The sequence below is a fragment of the Brienomyrus brachyistius genome, unplaced genomic scaffold (genome assembly GCF_023856365.1).
Source record: "Brienomyrus brachyistius isolate T26 unplaced genomic scaffold, BBRACH_0.4 scaffold34, whole genome shotgun sequence".
NCBI classification, from domain to species: Eukaryota; Metazoa; Chordata; class Actinopteri; order Osteoglossiformes; family Mormyridae; genus Brienomyrus; species Brienomyrus brachyistius.
Genome location: NW_026042309.1, coordinates 3,967,100 through 3,985,599, shown reverse-complemented (window position 1 = coordinate 3,985,599; position 18,500 = coordinate 3,967,100). Strand labels below are relative to the sequence as shown.

The 18,500-nt window shown below is 46.1% G+C and overlaps 1 protein-coding gene and 1 long non-coding RNA gene across 3 annotated transcripts in view; one reads left to right on the top strand and one right to left on the bottom strand.

Moving 5' to 3' along the window:
- Positions 1-18,500, bottom strand: part of LOC125721584 (NACHT, LRR and PYD domains-containing protein 12-like) — a 499,105-nt gene that overhangs the window by 82,997 nt on the left and 397,608 nt on the right. The window lies entirely within an intron of this gene.
- LOC125721618 (uncharacterized) lies at positions 231-9,155 on the top strand. 2 transcript variants are annotated; one of them, XR_007385851.1, is made up of 8 exons: positions 231-1,660; positions 1,909-2,280; positions 2,467-2,714; positions 2,777-2,838; positions 3,025-4,279; positions 7,156-7,329; positions 7,444-7,490; positions 9,085-9,155. It is a non-coding gene; the product is annotated as an uncharacterized LOC125721618 (long non-coding RNA). The 2 variants fall into 2 exon arrangements; XR_007385852.1 differs by lacking the exons at positions 2,467-2,714; positions 2,777-2,838 and having other exon boundaries at positions 1,909-2,218; positions 2,963-4,279.

Genomic DNA, 18,500 nt, shown 5'->3' with positions numbered 1-18,500 from the left:
ATCAAATAATAATAATAATAATTAATAAAAATAACAGCAAAAAAGTAAGGGAGCGGTGGATGTTGAGGTAGCTTTTATCCACAAAATAGTTTGCTGCAAACATACATCCATCCATCCATTTTCCAAACCGCTTATCCTACTGGGTCTCAGGGGGTCCGGAGCCTATCCCGGAAGCAATAGGCAGGGAACAACCCAGGATGTGGGACCAGCCCATCGCAGGGCACATTCACATACCAGTCGGGCAATTTAGCAACTCCAATTAGCCTCAGCATGTTTTTGGACTGTGGGGGAAACCGGAGTACCCGGAGGAAACCCCACGACGACATGGGGAGAACATGCAAACTCCACACACATGTGACCCAGGCGGAGACTTGAACCCAGGTCCCAGAGGTGTGAGGCAACAGTGCTAACCACTGCACCACCATGCCACCTTGAATGAATTAACAAATAAAACACTTTCAAATCACATGAGCCTATATTTTATTCACAACAGAACATAGATGATATTACAAATGTTCAAAGGCCGAAGACCTGTATTGGATGCCCGTGGTCTTCGGGCCCTCAGACGACTCTGCGTCACTCATCGGCATGATTGTGTCAATGACATTACTAAATGGGCCCAGGAATACTTCCAGAAAGCACAGTCGGTAAACACAATTCGCCGTGCCATCTGCAGATGCCAGCTAAAGCTCTATCATGCAAAAAGGAAGCCATATCTGAACATGGTCCAGAAGCGCCGTCGTGTCCTGTGGGCCAAGACTCATTTGAAATGGACTGTTTCAAAGTGGGAAAGTGTTCTGTGGTCAGAGTCCAAATGTGACATTCTTGTTGGTAATGAAGGGCGACGTGTCCTCCGGGATAAAGAGGAGGGAGACCTTCCAGCGTGTTATCAGCGTTCAGTTCAAAAGCCAGCATCTCTGATGGTATGGGGGTGCATAAGTGCATACGGTATGGGCAGCTTGCATATTTTGGAAGGAACTATGAATGCTGAAAGGTATATAAAGGTTTTAGAGCAACACATGCTTCCCTCCAGAGGACGTCTGTTTCAGGGAAGGCCTTGTGTATTTCAGCAGGACAATGCAAAACCACATACTGCAGCTATTACAACCACATGGCTTCGTCGGAGAAGAGCCTGGGTGCTGAATTGGCCTGTCTGCAGTCCAGATCTTTCACCTATAGAGAACATACAGTAATTACCTGTGACACCCATGGTGCACTGTGAGCAGATATACAGGCCAACAGAGCATGCAGATAATTATCTTTGACACCCATGGTGCACTGTGAGCAGGTATACAGGCCAACAGAGCATGCAGATAATTATCTGCGACACCCATTGTACACTGTGAGCAGGTATACAGGCCAACAGAGCATGCAGATAATTATCTGTGACACCCATGGTGCACTGTGAGCAGGTATACAGGCCAACAGAGCATGCAGATAATTATCTGCGACACCCATTGTACACTGTGAACAGGTATACAGGCCAACAGAGCATGCAGATAATTATCTGTGACACCCATGGTGCACTGTGAGCAGGTATACAGGCCAACAGAGCATGCAGATAATTATCTGTGACACCCATTGTACACTGTGAGCAGGTATACAGGCCAACAGAGCATGCAGATAATTATCTGTGACACCCATGGTGCACTGTGAGCAGGTATACAGGCCAACAGAGCATGCAGATAATTATCTGTGACACCCCTTGTACACTGTGAGCAGGTATACAGGCCAACAGAGCATGTAGATAATTATCTGTGACACCCATGGTGCACTGTGAGCAGGTATACAGGCCCACAGAGCATGCAGATAATTATCTTTGACACCCATGGTGCACTGTGAGCAGGTATACAGGCCCACAGAGTATGCAGATAGTTACCCGTGACACCCATTGTGCACTGTGAGCAGGTATACAGGCCCACAGAGCATGCAGATAATTATCTTTGACACCCATGGTGCACTGTGAGCAGGTATACAGGCCCACAGAGCATGCAGATAATTACCTGTGACACCCATTGTGCACTGTGAGCAGGTATACAGGCCCACAGAGCATGCAGAAAATTATCTGTGACACCCCTTGTACACTGTGAGCAGGTATACAGGCCCACAGAGCATGCAGATAATTATCTGTGACACCCATTGTACATTGTGAGCAGGTATACAGGCCCATAGAGCATGCAGATAATTATCTGTGACACCCACGGTGCACTGTGAGCAGGTATACAGGCCCACAGAGCATGCAGATAATTATCTTTGACACCCATGGTGCACTGTGAGCAGGTATACAGGCCCACAGAGCATGCAGATAATTATCTGTGACACCCATGGTGCACTGTGAGCAGGTACACAGGTAAACAGAGCATGCAGATAATTATCTGTGACACCCCTTGTACACTGTGAGCAGGTATACAGGCCAACAGAGCATGCAGATAATTACCTGTGACACCCATTGTACACTGTGAGCAGGTATACAGGCCCACAGAGCATGCAGATAATTATCTTTGACACCCATGGTGCACTGTGAGCAGGTATACAGGCCCACAGAGCATGCAGATAATTATCTTTGACACCCATGGTGCACTGTGAGCAGGTATACAGGCCCACAGAGCATGCAGATAATTATCTTTGACACCCATGGTGCACTGTGAGCAGGTATACAGGCCCACAGAGCATGCAGATAATTACCTGTGACACCCATTGTGCACTGTGAGCAGGTATACAGGCCCACAGAGCATGCAGATAATTATCTTTGACACCCATGGTGCACTGTGAGCAGGTATACAGGCCCACAGAGCATGCAGAAAATTATCTGTGACACCCCTTGTACACTGTGAGCAGGTATACAGGCCCACAGAGCATGCAGATAATTATCTGTGACACCCATTGTACATTGTGAGCAGGTATACAGGTCCACAGAGCATGCAGATAATTATCTGTGACACCCATTGTACATTGTGAGCAGGTATACAGGCCCACAGAGCATGCAGATAATTATCTGTGACACCCATTGTACATTGTGAGCAGGTATACAGGCCCACAGAGCATGCAGATCATTATCTGTGACACCCATGGTGCACTGTGAGCAGGTATCAGTACTGACTACTTTTTATATTGAGTCACATGTTTTATGTGAATTACTTTGTACTGAACTGAAGGCCAGTATTTGTCACTGTGAATATGTTGTTGCAGACGTCCATCCAGAAATCAGAGCTGGGGGAAAAGATAAGGTCCTTATTCCAGTTAATTTTTGGTAGAAATATCAATGTGTCTGTCGCAGATGGAGGATTATATATTCTAGAGGTTTCTTTTTATTTTTAAGTTGCAGAATGTTGTCTCATCTGAGGAGGATTCAGTGTATTATGTGTGAGGTCCATTTTGGTTCTGATGCTAGATTCAGTTAGTAAATATTAGAAAAATTGCATATTCTCAACTCGCATTTATGGATTAAGTCTTTGAATGTCATGAAATGACTGTTACTGAAAAGGAGGTGGAGATGTGTAATCCCTTTCTGTCCCCGTGAGTGATAGTGAATGGTGATATTGTGAAGTAGGAAGTCCAGATTATTCCAGATTGGCGTGTATTTGCAGGGTCTGAGAGTACAGTTAGTGATTTTAATGGCTTTCCACTGGGCTGTCAGTGCTGTGGAAATGGCAGCACTGTGTTGTTAAAGCAGTTTTGTTTTGCTAAGAAGTAATTAAGAAAAATGAGCTTGTAATCCACCTTGAGATTTACTTTTCTGTAATGTGGAATGTTTGATTTTGTGTTTTTGTTTTTCCAGCAAAAATGTGACATTAATGAGTTTGAAAGAATTTTTCTGAAATTATTCTGGACGAGTAATTTTATTTTTATTGATTCAAGTGGGAGACTCATCTATTGTTTTGAATAAGGGGGTGTAGTTGAGGGTAACCAAGTCAGACAGCCTGTAGGAGATGTAGATACCCAAGTACCGGATATTTCCAGTGTGAAATGGACCATCCTGATCGGCTGAATCCCAGGCATCTTCAGACAGTGAGAATATTATCGGGTTTTTTCCAGTTTATTGTGTAGTTTGATAGATTTGAAAAGGTATTAATGAAATTTAAATTTCATATATTGAGGGTTTCATAAAAACAGCAAGATATCATCTGCATAGAGACTAATTTTGTGTTGTTATTAGTATGAATTCCATTTATTTCACTGTTCTGTCGTATTGCTGCCACAATTGTTTCTATGAAGATGGCAAACAGTGAAGGAGAGAGTGGGCATGCAGGCCGTCTTCCCCGTCGGAGTGTGAATGCAGGTGATGTCATCCCATCTGTGACACTGCAGCTTTGGCTGAGCTGTACAGTATTTTAACCCAGTGGGTGAACGACTCTCCGAAGCCAAATCTATGCAATGTATTAAAGAGGAATGTCCAACTGACTGTCAGATGCTGTTTCTGCATCTAATGATGTAATCATGGGTTTAGTATGGGTATGCTGAGCAGTATTGACTAAATTAAATAATCTATAGATGTTGTCTGAGGCATGTCTGGTCTTGATGAAATCTGTCTGATCAGGATGGATTATAGTAGGAATGACTGTCTGTAACTGAGTGGCGAGAGCTTTTGTAATGATTTTCAAGTCTGTATTCATTAGTGAGAGTGGCGGGTAACTGGAGGGTTGTGTTGGGTCTGTAGGGAGCCGCCCACTGGCCCAATGGCGGAATCCAATGGCGCAGCCGAAGGCTGTGAATGCGTGTCGGTCCTTCCAAGCGCTCCTGGGAATTACTTACCCTTTTTAATATACAAAATATTCTTTTAGACACACATCTGACTCCATTTTATTAATGACCTTATTTCAGTATATTGTAGTCATGACGTTTATGTTGTTCAGATTACTTCTGGACTGTCTTTTAGATTACCAACTCTAGTTTTACCCCTGACGAAGGAGTCCGCCAGATTCGCCTCGGCCGACAGGGCGATCCGTGGGCTTGTTCCATAGGGTTTGTCCTAAAGGTACGGAAATCGCCACCATTTAAGACAATGTCAGCCTCTGATTATTCGGGTCCCTCGACCTATATAATTCCCCAAAGGCTCAGTGTCTGCCAATTACTGAGCATGTGGGTGCCTCGGAGATTAAGCCGATGTTCACCCGAACCACACGTACGTCCACCTCAGAGGCTCAGCCGGGGGCAGCCCAAATCATAACATGTGTCAACCTCAGCGGCTGTGAAGGCGCACTTTCTATTGCGGTAGTTTGTACGAGGTTTACTTTTGGCTCGTCTCAGGCACTCCGCCGATGCCGCCCATTGTCTTACCATGTGAACGTCTCAGGGACTATGCCCGGTGCCTAGGAACATAGTGTGTACGCCCCTCAGAGGGTAGACCGGTACCTTTCATCAGCATGTGTTGACCTCAGAGGTTAAGTCGGCCCGTAACTGAGCGTGTGCGAACTCCAGAGGTGTAGTTTTGGTATCCACCTAACTTAACTTGGGCAGTCGAGTTTGGAACCCGGATAAAGGGGATTTAACCCAGAGGCTGCAAGATAGTATTTACCACTTTTGTCCTAATAAGGATAGAAGTCCAATCTGGAAAGTTTATAAAGAAGTTAGCAAATCAGACAGTCATAAAGTAATCGAAACAACATTTATTAAACATACTACAATATACAATTATTGACATGTGGCCACATACTTGTAAATACAATTTGACAAATACAATATTAAACAATCACATTCCTCAGCTGAGAGTGCACAAAGTTCTGTGGAAAGCATCTGACTACAGATGGACTTTCGCCCAGTTCTCTGTGGGAGCTCTGATTACAGAGTGACTCCCCGACTTCTTCTGAGGCCCTTCCTTAAGTATCCAACCCAGGTGATGGCATGTCTCTGAAGACTGACCAATTTCGGTCAATAGTTAATTTTAGGGCCATTTCTGACCTTGGTTCTCAAGTCCCCAGCCATTCAGATCACTTTAGGGGGCGGTTATAATTCCCTTGTTCTACCATGTGGGAGGCTCTCTCATTTTTGTAGATTTAGCCAAATTATCTATATTTCCCTTGGGGAAATAAATCTGAGAGTATAATATTCGCCATCTCATGCCCATTCAAACGAGACCAAACATGTGTGTATTTGTCCCTAACATCTATGTGTGGTGAGGTATCCTGTTTATAGTGAAAAAGGTGTCTGTGTCTGGAGGCTGACAGCTGTTGTTCTGTGGATTGACTGTGGAACTCCGTCCACTCCAGGGGGTGAAAGGTCTTGCTTTTTCTGTGTTGCTCCAATTATTCCTATCCAGTCTCTCAGGAGCCGGCAGGCCTTTGCATTCCTTAAAAGGGGTGGTTTGAAGAGTTGTGTCCAGTCTTGCCTGGGCCAGCGGAGCTCTGAAATAGACTGATGCAGGCTGATCAGATTTGGGGCCTGCAGGACCTATAAGTTTTATGTCCTTACAGGTCTATGTCAGGTCTCAATAACACTGTAATGGCGGGTAACTGGAGGGTTGTGTTAGGTCTTTATCAGGTCTCAATAACACTGTAATGGCCGGTAACTGGAGGGTTGTGTTGGGTGTTTATCAGGTCTCAATGACACTGTAATGGTCACTGCGCTCATATTTGATGGGATTTGTGATGCATGTTTAATTTCACTTACCAGTCTATTGAAGAGTGGAGAAAATATGTCCCAAAAATGTGTATAGATTTCTGCAGAGTAACCATCCGGTCTGGCGATTGGTTGTTAGGCATTTGGTTGAGGACCTTATGGAGTTCTTCTGATGTTAATGGTGCATCAAGCAGAGGTGGAGATTTCAGGTGTAGGGAGTACAAATCCAGACCAAGATTTTGTTTCAACAAACCAGTTGAGTTCTCTGTGATTGTGACTCTTTATATTCAACTGGTTTGTTGAAACAAAATCTTGGTCTGGATTTGTACTCTCTGGACCTGAAATCACCACCTCTGGCATCAAGGGCATCTGCTGTTTCATTGGTTAATATGGGTAAGTCTAGATTATTTTTAAATGATTCTATATCAACTGGATCTGGTTCTTGTTCTGAGAAGTATAGGTTCTTATAAAATGTTCAAAAGATGTTAATTTTGCGTGATTATTGAAATATTTATTCAGGAGTCACTTTTGTTTAAAAGTAATGCTTGTAATGGTGAGGTGATCTTATTTACTGGGGAGTATTTGGCTGTCTCTTTGCAGGCTGTCAGGCTGTAGAGTCACAGAAGAAGGCTGTTCTTCCCTGGCTTCAGCTCTGAGGTCAAACCCCTCACACCTGAGAGAGCTGGACCTGAGCTACAATCACCCAGGAGACTCAAGAGTGAAGCTGCTCTCTGCTGTACTGGAGGATCCCAGCTGTAAACTGGAGAAGCTGAAGTGAGTACAGAGTGTGTGTCTGACATGCTACAGATACTTATGCATGTATGTGAAGAAGAGGCACCAATAAATACATGGATACAGCAGTACTATGTCATTCTGCTTCTCCTATAGTGTGGATTACGGTGGAGAGTGCAGGACCAGACCAGGCTTACAGAAATGTAAGTGTGTTTGCATGTTTTTATTAATAATACCATGAATACTATGTTATGGTTGTATTCACATAATTGTTGTGATGAGTGTGGCTTTTTGCACTGTGTGTGGATGAATTTCCATGTTTGTGTTTAGGTTAGTTTCATGTCATTTTAGACAACATCCAAACGCGAAACAAAAAATCAAAATCATCACCAAAAGCACTATCAATTCATTTAATCGTTTTTAAAAATATTTTTTACAAATGTTTTATTGCTGCTTGTATTATCTTTGTGTTTGTGTGGGAGTGTAGGAAGGTTAAAAATATTCTGAATTAGTTATACATGTTTAATTTCACAAAAAAAGAATCCTTTGCATTTGTTCTTTTTGCGGATGCCGTGAGTGTATGTGTTTTCTGTGTGAGATTCGTTAGTATTGTCCTAAGGAGGCAGCTGTAGGCAGTGAGTGAATTTGCATTTTCACGGGGTGGTTCTGGAACATTCCTTAATATTCATGAGAAAATATTACTGATTGGTCACTGAATCCCTTAAACCAGGGGAGCCCAAATCCAGTCCTGGAGGGTCAGAGTCCTGCACATTTTTGGGTTTCCCTCATTTAACACGCCTGATTCATCTCCTTGTGCTAATAACCACACAGCTCTTGAGCTGAATTATTTATGGTGGAACAGGGAAAAAACTTTGCTACACAGGGCACCGGCCCCCCAGGACTGGATTTGGACACCCCTGCTTTAGGTAGAAGAAACAAGCAGCACAAGTCGATGTTAACTGGTGAACTAGGTAGTGCCCCTCTCATAAATAATAATCAGCCAGCGAATCATGTAGGGCTTCGCTCATGAATATTAAAAAGTTCTCCTGATCCACGGCGCTAAAAGAATTTTGCACCCGGGACTTATTGGATGTGCGGCAGAAAATATCAAATTTAATTTCGGCGCCCATGTTAACAGATTAGAGCGGCCGCGTGCGTGCGCGAGATGCGGGGCTCACGCCTCGCGGCAGCGGCGCAGCATCTACAGTCACGCGCGCGGTAAGCGGTTCTCTATGGAAGCGTATTGCATTCATCTGGGAAAAATGAATTCTGTTTTTCCGAATTAATGAGATAATAATCCCGTTTTTCAGAGCAATATTTTTCTTAATTAATGAGAACCTTCCTGTTTTTTATGATGCACGATCTGTGCTGCAATCATCGTTTATATCAGAATCCAGGTCCAAATGTTTATTAAATATCACTTTAAACATGTAATAATATTACTTAAATATTCTGTTATTGATGGCCATTTTCGAGCCGCATGCGCCTTAATTAGCGGTTAGAAGGAAAGACACTGACTTTAGTATTGATCTCTGGTGCCGTTTTGTGGTAAATATGCTTGTAATTAATATGTCTGAGGAATGTCGCTGCTTTGTAATTTTTTAATTAAATTAATTAAGCTGTTAGTTTAGCTCGCGCCCCATTTTGGCGGCTCTTCCCGCAGCCGTCGCGCGCCCACTTTGTTTCATAAACTTCAGTTCCCGCTTCGTTAGGGGAAGCTGTGCTGTTTTTATATCGTACAGAAACATAAAGTACAGGCGGCATGATGGGATTAATAATTCTTCCTCCTGCCTACAGACTCCTGCCAGCTGACGCTGGACCCCAACACAGCACACAGACTCCTGTCTCTGTCAGGGGGGAACAGGAAGGTGACATGGGGGGGCAGTGCAGCCATATCCTGATCATCCAGAGAGATTTGACTGCTGGGAACAAGTTCTGTGCAGAGAGAGTCTGACTGGCCGCTGTTACTGGGAGGCTGAGTGGGATGGAGGTGCAGCCTGGATAGGAGTCACTTATAAAGGGATCGGGAGGGAAGGAAGGAGGGACTGTTGGCTTGGAGACAATGACAAGTCATGGTGTCTGTGCTGTTATACTGACAGATACTCTGTCCTGCACAATAATAAACAGACTCTCATACCCATAGAGCCCTCAGGCTCCCGCAGAGTAGGAGTGTATCTGGACTGGGGGGCTGGTGCTCTGTCCTTCTACAGAGTCTCCTCTGATGGACTGACCCTCCTGCACAGATTCACCTCCTCATTCACTGAGTCCCTCTATCCAGGGTTTTATGTTCATAGAAACTCCTCAGTGTCACTGTGACGTGTTGCTGGTTTTCCTGGCAAAAAGGTAAAATCTCTGCTTTTTAACCTTTATAATCCTTTTTACTCTGAAATGTACAGAACTGTGCAAAAGTCTTAGGCAGACAAAGAAAATGATGTTTAGATTATCCTCCTGTTGGTGTGAAACTATGATATGATGCCTGTCAAAGTGTGTCAGCTTCGCCATTTCAGAACCTCTGCTAAAATCATCCCAGTATTTGCAGCGACCGTCCAGTGCAGCCATGCATTTTTTGACTTGGCCGCTAACACACCTCATACAGCTAGTCAATCTCTCACTGACTTTTTAAACCAATATATTTAATTATTTAATTGAGCTGTTGGTGAAATTTAACAAAATCGTGGAACGGCTGAGGTGCCCCTGAGGAGAAGTTTGGGAACTGAAGCGGTGTTCATCTAGCCATCCAACTTGATATCAGTAACTTTTTAGGAAACAGAAGAAATTATTACTAGATTTTATTGTGTTACTTTTAATTTGCAGACGTTCTAATGTTAAATTGTGTTTTTTGTTCTAAGCCAAAGTACATTTGCTACCCAGATAAACAGCTTTAAACATTTCTTTGGGCTGACTAAGACTTTTGCACAGTACTGTGTGTTTTACAAAAAATAAATGCCTGTGTTCAGTGAGCTGAATAAACATGAAGAATATTGTTTTTTATACGTTTTCTCTCTGACTAAAGTGTAATTAAATGTAATCCTGATTGGGGGGGGCTATCCCCTTCTCCTGTATATGTACATTTTATATATTATATATTTATGTCCATTTACTGTATTTCCTCCCTGTACAGTGACAATAAAGGCTTTCTGTTCTGTCCTATTAATGTCCTGCTTCAGCGTCACCCAAAGCATAACTGAGTAACATAATGAAACCACAGTCTGCTGGATTAAGTTAAATTAACTGTATTACTGCAGCTGAACATAACTGACATAATGACTGTCAATCAGTGTATAAATCATTTAACTAGAGACATAACAGACTGAAAAAAACTGGAAAATATAATTATGTCCTGGTTCAGTAGATTAAAGTAAATAAAATTATTATTAATATATTTAAATAAATAAAGAAATTTGATTTGTTAAAAAATTAGCACCCTTGCCACCCCCCCACACTGTAAAAGATCTGGCTACTCCCCCGTAGGATAGAAGGGGCAGGTGCCCAGAGACCCTTGCCAGCCCCACCCCACTCTAAAAGGTCTGGTTATGCCCCCCTCAGACACGATGGGCAGGTGTCCAGGGTCCCTTACCTTCCCCCCCCACCTCACTGAAATAGGTCTGGTAGTTCCCCCGTCGGACAGAATGGGGAGGTGCCCAGACACCCTTGCCACCCCCAACCCACTGTGAAAGGTCTGGTTATGCCCCCATCAGACAGAACGGGCAGGTGCCCTGGGTCCCATAGCCCCCCCACCCCACTGTGAAAGGTCTGGTTATGCCCCCATCAGACAGAACGGGCATGTGCCCAGGGTCCCATAGCCCCCCCACCCCACTGTGAAAGGTCTGGTTATGCCCCCGTCAAACAGAACGGGCAGGTGCCCAATCACCATTGCCACCCCCACCTCACTGTAAAAGATCTGGTTATGCCCCCATCAGACAATGGGCAGCAGCCCAGGCACCCTTGCCACCCCCTACCCCACTGTAAAAGGTCTGGTTATGCCCACCTCAGACAAAAAAGGCATGTGCCCAGACACCCTTGCCACCCCCACCACACTGTAAAAGTTCTGGGTTCCCCCCTGTCAGATTGAAAAGGCATGTGCCCAGGCAGCCTTGCCACCCCCACCCCACTGTAAAAGGTCTGGTTATGCCCCAGTCAGACAGGACGGGCAGGTGCCCGGGCACCCATACCCCCCCCCCACCCCACTGTAAAAGGTCTGGTTATGCCCCCGTCAGACAGAACGGACAGTTTCGCAGGCAGCCTTGCCACCCCCAATCCACTCTAAAAGGTCTGGTTATGCCCCCGTCAGAAAAAAGGCATGTGCCAAGGCACCCTTGCAACCCCCACCACACTGTAAAAGTTCTGGGTTCCCCCCCATCGGAAAGAAGGGGCAGGTGCTCAGACACACTAGCCACCCCCATCCCATTGTAAAAGGTCTGGTTATGCACCCGTCAGACAGAACGGGCAGGTGCCCAATCACCATTGCCACCCCCACCTCACTGTAAAAGATCTGGTTATGCCCCCATCAGACAATGGGCAGCAGCCCAGGCAGCCTTGCCACCCCCACCCCATTGTAAAAGGACTGGTTGTGCCCCCGTCAGACAGAAGAGGCAGGTGCCCAGGCAGCCTTGCCGCCCCCACCCTACTGTAAAAGATCTGGTTATGCCCCCGTCAGACAGAACGGGCAGGTGCCCAGGCAGCCTTGCCGCCCCCACCCCACTGTAAAAGATCTGGTTATGCCCCCGTCAGAGAGAACGGATTGGAGCCCAGGCAGCCTTACAACCCCCCCACCACACTGTAAAAGGTCTAGTTACTCCCCGGTAGGATCGAAGGGACTGGTGCCCAGGCAGCATTGCCACCCCCACCCCACTGAAAAAGGTCTGGTTCTCCCCCGTTGTGCAAAAGGCGCAGCTAACCAGACACCCTTGCCACCCCCACCCCACTGTGAAAGGTCTGGTTATGCCCCCGTCAGACAGAACGGGCAGGTGCCCTGGCACCCTTGCCACCCCCACCCCACTGTAAAAGGTCTGGTTGCTCCCCAGTAGGATAGAAGGGGCAGGTGCCCAGGCAGCATTGCCACCCCCACCCCCCTGTAAAAGGTCTGGTTAAAGCCCTGTCAGACAAGACGGGCAGTTTCCCAGGCAACCTTGCCACCCCCTCCCCACTGAACAAGGTCTGGTTCTCCCCCGTAGGACAGAAGGGGCAGGTGCCCAGGCAGCCTGACAACCCCCCCACCACACTGTAAAAGTTCTGGGTGCTCCTCCGTCGGACAGAAGGGGCAGGTGCCCAGACATCCTTGCCACCCCCACCCCACTGTAAAAGGTCTGGTTATGCCCCCGTCAGACAGAATGGGCAGGTGCCCAGGCACCCTTGCCTCCCCAACACACTGTAAAAGGTCTGGTTATGCCCCCGTCAGACAGAAAAGGCATGTGCCCAGGCAGCCTTGCCACCCCCACCCCACTGTAAAAGGTCTGGTTATGCCCCAGTCAGACAGAACGGACAGGTCCCGAGGCACCCTTTCCCCCCCCCCAACCCCACTGAAAAAGGTCTGGTTCTCCCCCGTCGGACAAAAAGGGCAGCTACCCAGACACCCTTGCCACCCCCACCCCACTGAAAAAGGTCTGGTTCTCCCCCGTCGTACAAAAAGGGCAGCTACCCAGACACCCTTGCCACCCCCACCCCACTGTGAAAGGTCTGGTTATGCCCCCGTCAGACAACGGGCAGGTGCCCAGGATCCCTTACCCCCCCCCCCACCACACTGTAAAATATCTGGGTACTCCCCGTCAGACAAAAAAGGCATGTGCCCAGGCACCCTTGTCACCCCCACCTCACTGTAATAGGTCTGCTTACTCCCCCGTAGGACAGAATTGGCTGGTGCCCAGGCAGCCTTTCCACCCCCACCCCACTGTAAAAGATCTGGTCATGCCCCCGTCAGACAGAACGGGCAGGTGCCCAGGCACCCTTTCCCCCCCCCCAACCCCACTGTAAAAGGTCTGGTTATGCCCCCGTCAGACAGAACGGGCAGGTGCCCAGGCACACATACCCCCGCGACACGTATATCGAAAGACTGGAACAATATTGCTTAGCTAACAACATTGAAAATGAGAGAAAAGTGGCAGTCTACCTGAGTGTTATGGGCGCAAAGACATACAACTTACTGAGGAGTTTAACCGCGCCGCAAAAACCTGCTCAGAAATCGTTCAAAGATATAACCAAACTGTTGCAGGAGCACTTTAATCCGAGGCCACTTGTTATTGCAGAGAGATTCAGGTTTCATAACTGAAATCAGCAAAAGAACGAATCAATTCCCAACTACATGGCAGAGCTCAGGAAGCTCGCAGAACATTGTCAGTTTGGCGCGGGCTTGTCTGACGCACTCAGAGACAGGCTTGTGTGCGGTATGCATAACGAAATTATACAAAGACGACTCCTAACCGAAAAAGACTTGACATTAGCCAAAGCATTAGAAATTGCAGTGGCAATGGAAACTGCCTCAAGGGATGCATCACAGTTACAAAAGAAAATGACAAGTGAGACTCATAATGTTAACAAATTCTCAACAAAGCCAGTCAAGGCAGCTGTATGCTTCCGATGTGGGAAAAGTTCTCATGACCAAGCAGACTGCTGGTTTCGTGATAAGAACTGTAAACACTGTAATAAAAAGGGCCACATACAGAGAATGTGTAAAATGAAGCAAAATGAGGAAAAACATCCATCCATCCATTTTCCAAACCGCTTATCCTATTGGGTCGCGGGGGGTCCGGAGCCTATCCCGGAATCAATGGGCACGAGGCAGGGAACAACCCAGGATGGGGGGCCAGCCCATCGCAGGGCACACTCACACACCATTCACTCACACATGCACACCTACGGGCAATTCAGCAACTCCAATTAGCCTTAGCATGTTTTTGGACTGTGGGGGGAAACCGGAGTACCCGGAGGAAACCCCACGACGACATGGGGAGAACATGCAAACTCCGCACACGTGACCCAGGCGGAGACTCGAACCCGGGTCCCAGAGGTGTGAGGCGACAGTGCTAACCACTGCACCACCATGCCGCCCCTTGAGGAAAAACAAAGATTCCAAAAAAGAGATAAAAGGGTGAATGAAATGAATGACACCGATACAAGTGGTTCAACCTCAGATGATACTGACACAGGGTTGAGGCATATAGCACTCCATTCAGTGTCAGGCAGTGATAAGAGGATGATATGGGTGACCCCAGAGATTGAAGGAAAGAAAGTAAAAATAGAACTAGACACTGGATCAGCACTTTCTCTTATATCGCTGAAAGATTACAAAGAGAAGTTTGCAAATATTAAATTGAAACGTACACCACTGTTACTGAAAACATATACAGGAGAAAAGGTGGCACCGGTGGGAAAAATTGAAGTCAAAGTGAAATATGAAGACAAAATGAAAACTTTGGATTTGTATGTGCTGCAATGCGGAAGTGTACCATTATTTGGACGCGACTGGCTGCAGATGATTAAGCTCAATTGGCAGTCTATTAAGGTAATGCAGCCCATTGAGAATGAAAACCGTAAAGCCACACAGGAAGAGCTGAAAATTTTACTTCAACGGACAGCATCAGTCTTCCAGGAGGGCATAGGAACTTTAAAACACATGAAAGCACACCTCACAGTGGATGAGCGTGCCTCAGCCAAGTTTTTGAAAGCTCGTCCTGTCCCCTATGCGTTGTGTCCAAGAGTAGAGACAGAACTAAAGTGACTAGAGGACCAGGGAATTTTGTCCAAAGTTGAATGGTCAGACTGGGCAACACCAATCGTACCAGTTGTGAAGAAAAATGGCGCGATAAGGCTATGCGGCGACTTTAAGGTAACAATCAACCCAGTTCTCCATGCAGATCAATACCCGTTACCACGTATAGAAGACATTTTTGCTTCATTAGCTGAAGGGCAACATTTTTCAAAGATTGATTTGGCTCAAGCATATTTACAAATGGAAATGGATGCTGAATCAAAAAAGTACCTAACAATTAATACCCACAAAGGCCTCTTTCGGTACAATCGGCTAGTGTTTGGTACTGCATCCGCGCCTGCGGTGTGGCAGCGTGCTATCGATCAAGTGCTACAGCATTCCAGGCACCCAGTGCTACTTAGATGACATTATTGTGACAGGTCATGACGACAGCTCCCACTTGGCTAATCTAGAGGCTGTCCTAATGAGGCTAGCTGAGTGTGGACTTAGAGCCAATAAGGACAAATGTGAGTTCTTTAAAGACTCCATTGAGTACTGTGGGCACAGAATAGACAGAGAGGGTCTCCACAAATCACGAGACAAATTTGATGCCGTCCTGAAGGCTCCAAAGCCCACCAATGTTTCCCAGCTTCGCTCATTTTTGGGACTGGTCAATTACTATCACAAATTCCTGCCAAATCTTGCAACTGTGCTTCATCCATTGAACAGCCTCCTACAAGCAAAAGTGACTTGGAAATGGACAAAGAGTTGTGACCTGGCATTCCAGACTGCGAAAGAACTTATCCCATCCGAAAAAGTCTTGACTCACTGTAACCCAGATTTACCTCTTCGCTTGGCTTGTGATGCCTCGCCATATGGCACAGGTGCTGTCCTTTCACACAAAATGCCGGACGGCTCTGAACGCCCTATTGCCTTTGCATCCAGATCTTTATGTGCTGCTGAAAAGAACTATGCACAAATTGACAGAGAAGGGCTTAGCCTTGTTTGGGGTGTCAAGAAATTCAACCAATACCTATATGGCAAATGTTTCACATTAATTACAGATCACCAACCCCTAGTGGCCATTTTTAACCCTAGGAAATCTATTCCGGCTATGACTACAGCACGTTTGCAAAGATGGGCATTGTTTTTAGGAGGGCACAGATACGTGATTGAGTACAAAGGCACAACACGGCATGGTAATGCTGAAGGAATCTCTCGTTTACCATGTGAACCTGAAGTCAATGCCACTGCAGACCCAGCTGAGATGTTCCATACAACCCTTCTGGAGAACCTACCTATCACAAGCGCACAGGTCAAACAGGAAACATCCAGAGATCCAACTATGGCAAAGGTCTTTGAGTTAACTGTGAAGGGGTGGCCTGCCAAAAACACAGTGGCCTTGCCTGAATACTTCAGTCGACGCGAGCAGTTATCCGTGTGTCATGGGTGCAAGTAAAAAGGGTACAAGAGTTGTTGTGCCACCCAAGCTGCGATCCAGAGTCCTGGGAGCACTTCATGATGGACACCTGGGTGTGGTAAAAATGAAAAGTCTTGCAAGAAGCTATATATGGTGGCCATGCATTGATCAACAGATAGAGGAAATGGCCAAATTATGTCCTGAATGTCAGCAGACGCAAAAACAGCCTCCATCCGCCCCTGTCCACAGCTGGGAGTGGCCAACTGCCCCTTGGCAAAGGATCCACGTGGACTACGCTGGGCCTTTCCTAGATCGTATGTTTCTTGTGGTGAATGATGCATATTCAAAGTGGCCAGAGGTCTTCATATTGAGAAATGCCACAAGCACAAAAACAGTGGAACTACTCCGCACACTGTTTGCAAGAACAGGATTGCCTGAACGACTTGTCAGTGACAACGGCAGTCAATTCACATCCGAGGAATTTCAGTCCTTCCTCCAGAGAAATGGCATCAAACACACCACAGCAGTACCTTACCACCCCGCCACGAACGGGCTAGCTGAACGATTTGTTCAGTCATTTAAACAGTCAATGAAAACAATGTCAAATGCTCAAGTGTCACTACAAGAGAAGATGGTAAATTTCTTACTTGCATACAGAAATGCTGACCATACTACCACAGGTCAAGCTCCTGCCGTTTTGTTCATGGGAAGAAGACTGAGGTCACATCTTGATTTGCTAAAGCCTGACCTGCGTAGAGATGTCATGCAAAAACAATCCATCAAAGCAAAGACTGGTCATGTTAGAAACTTTGTGATTGGACAACAAGTTCTGGCAAGAGACTACCGTCAGTCTAAGCAGAAATGGCAGCATGGTGAAATACTGTCCAAGACAGGCCCTCTAACATACACTGTGAGAGTTGGGGAAAGTGTTATCTGGCGTCGACACGTCGATCAATTGCTGGAAGCAACCGCTCAACGTTCAGCCAATAAGAGCACAGAGGATGACCTTCATAACCCTGAGGACTCTGATGAGCTCGTGTGCACAGCCTCAGAGCCGCCGCCTCCCGATCATGGAAATGCTGCACTGGTTAATGCGGGTATTCCTGAGGTTCCTGTTCAGGGCTCTGATGAGCTCGTGTGCACAGCCTCAGAGCCGCCGCCTCCTGATCATGGAAATGCTGCACTGGTTAATGCGGGTATTCCTGAGGTTCCTGTTCAGGGCTCTGATGAGCTCGTGTGCACAGCCTCAGAGCCGCCGCCTCCTGATCATGGAAATGCTGCACTTGTTAATGCGGGTATTCCTGAGGTTCCTGTTCAGGGCTCTGACCCTCACGAGAGACGCTATCCTGAAAGAGCTCATCATCCTCCCCAAAGACTGGACCTATAGAAATGCATTGCGTTGTTTTTGCCATGTTTAATGAGTGTTAGGTGTGTTAAGTGTTCAGCACGAATGTCGAAGTGTTCAGGACTATTTGGTTGTAATTGTAAAGTTGTAATTGCCAGTACTGTAGTTGTGGGGTATATTATTGTTTCGTTTTCCTTTTATATGAGATAGACATCAATGCTGTAAGGGAGGAAATGTTATGTTCACATTAATTATATAGGAACTACTTTTCTGGTATGTACCACAATAATTAACATACAGACTGGCTAGCGTAGGAATACGCAGAGTTAGAGAACTATATAGTCCTACACTGAGAAGTGACATGCGATGCAGTACAATTCCGAGTAAAGACATTGCTAACTTTACTTTGGTGTCTGTTGGATGTATGTTGTGAAAGTGAGAAACACAACAATGTACATTCAGAGCTTCCCGATGTCACAGTGGAAGGTGTACATGATGTTGCTCCCGGCTGTGTAGCAATACCATGTAATGCAGCGCGAACACCTGCCAAAACTGCACGTTCTATGGCCTCTAAGTGAGCAGAATTCGCCATGTTGTCCCGCATCAGCCCTAACCTGCGCTCTCATTGGTACCGCCCATTTTACACAAATGGGCGTGGCTAATTTGCATACGTTCTCAACATTTAGATTTAACATTTATATTTAAGTTTTATATTTAACATTTATATTTATATTTACATTTAACATTTATATTTATATTTAAGT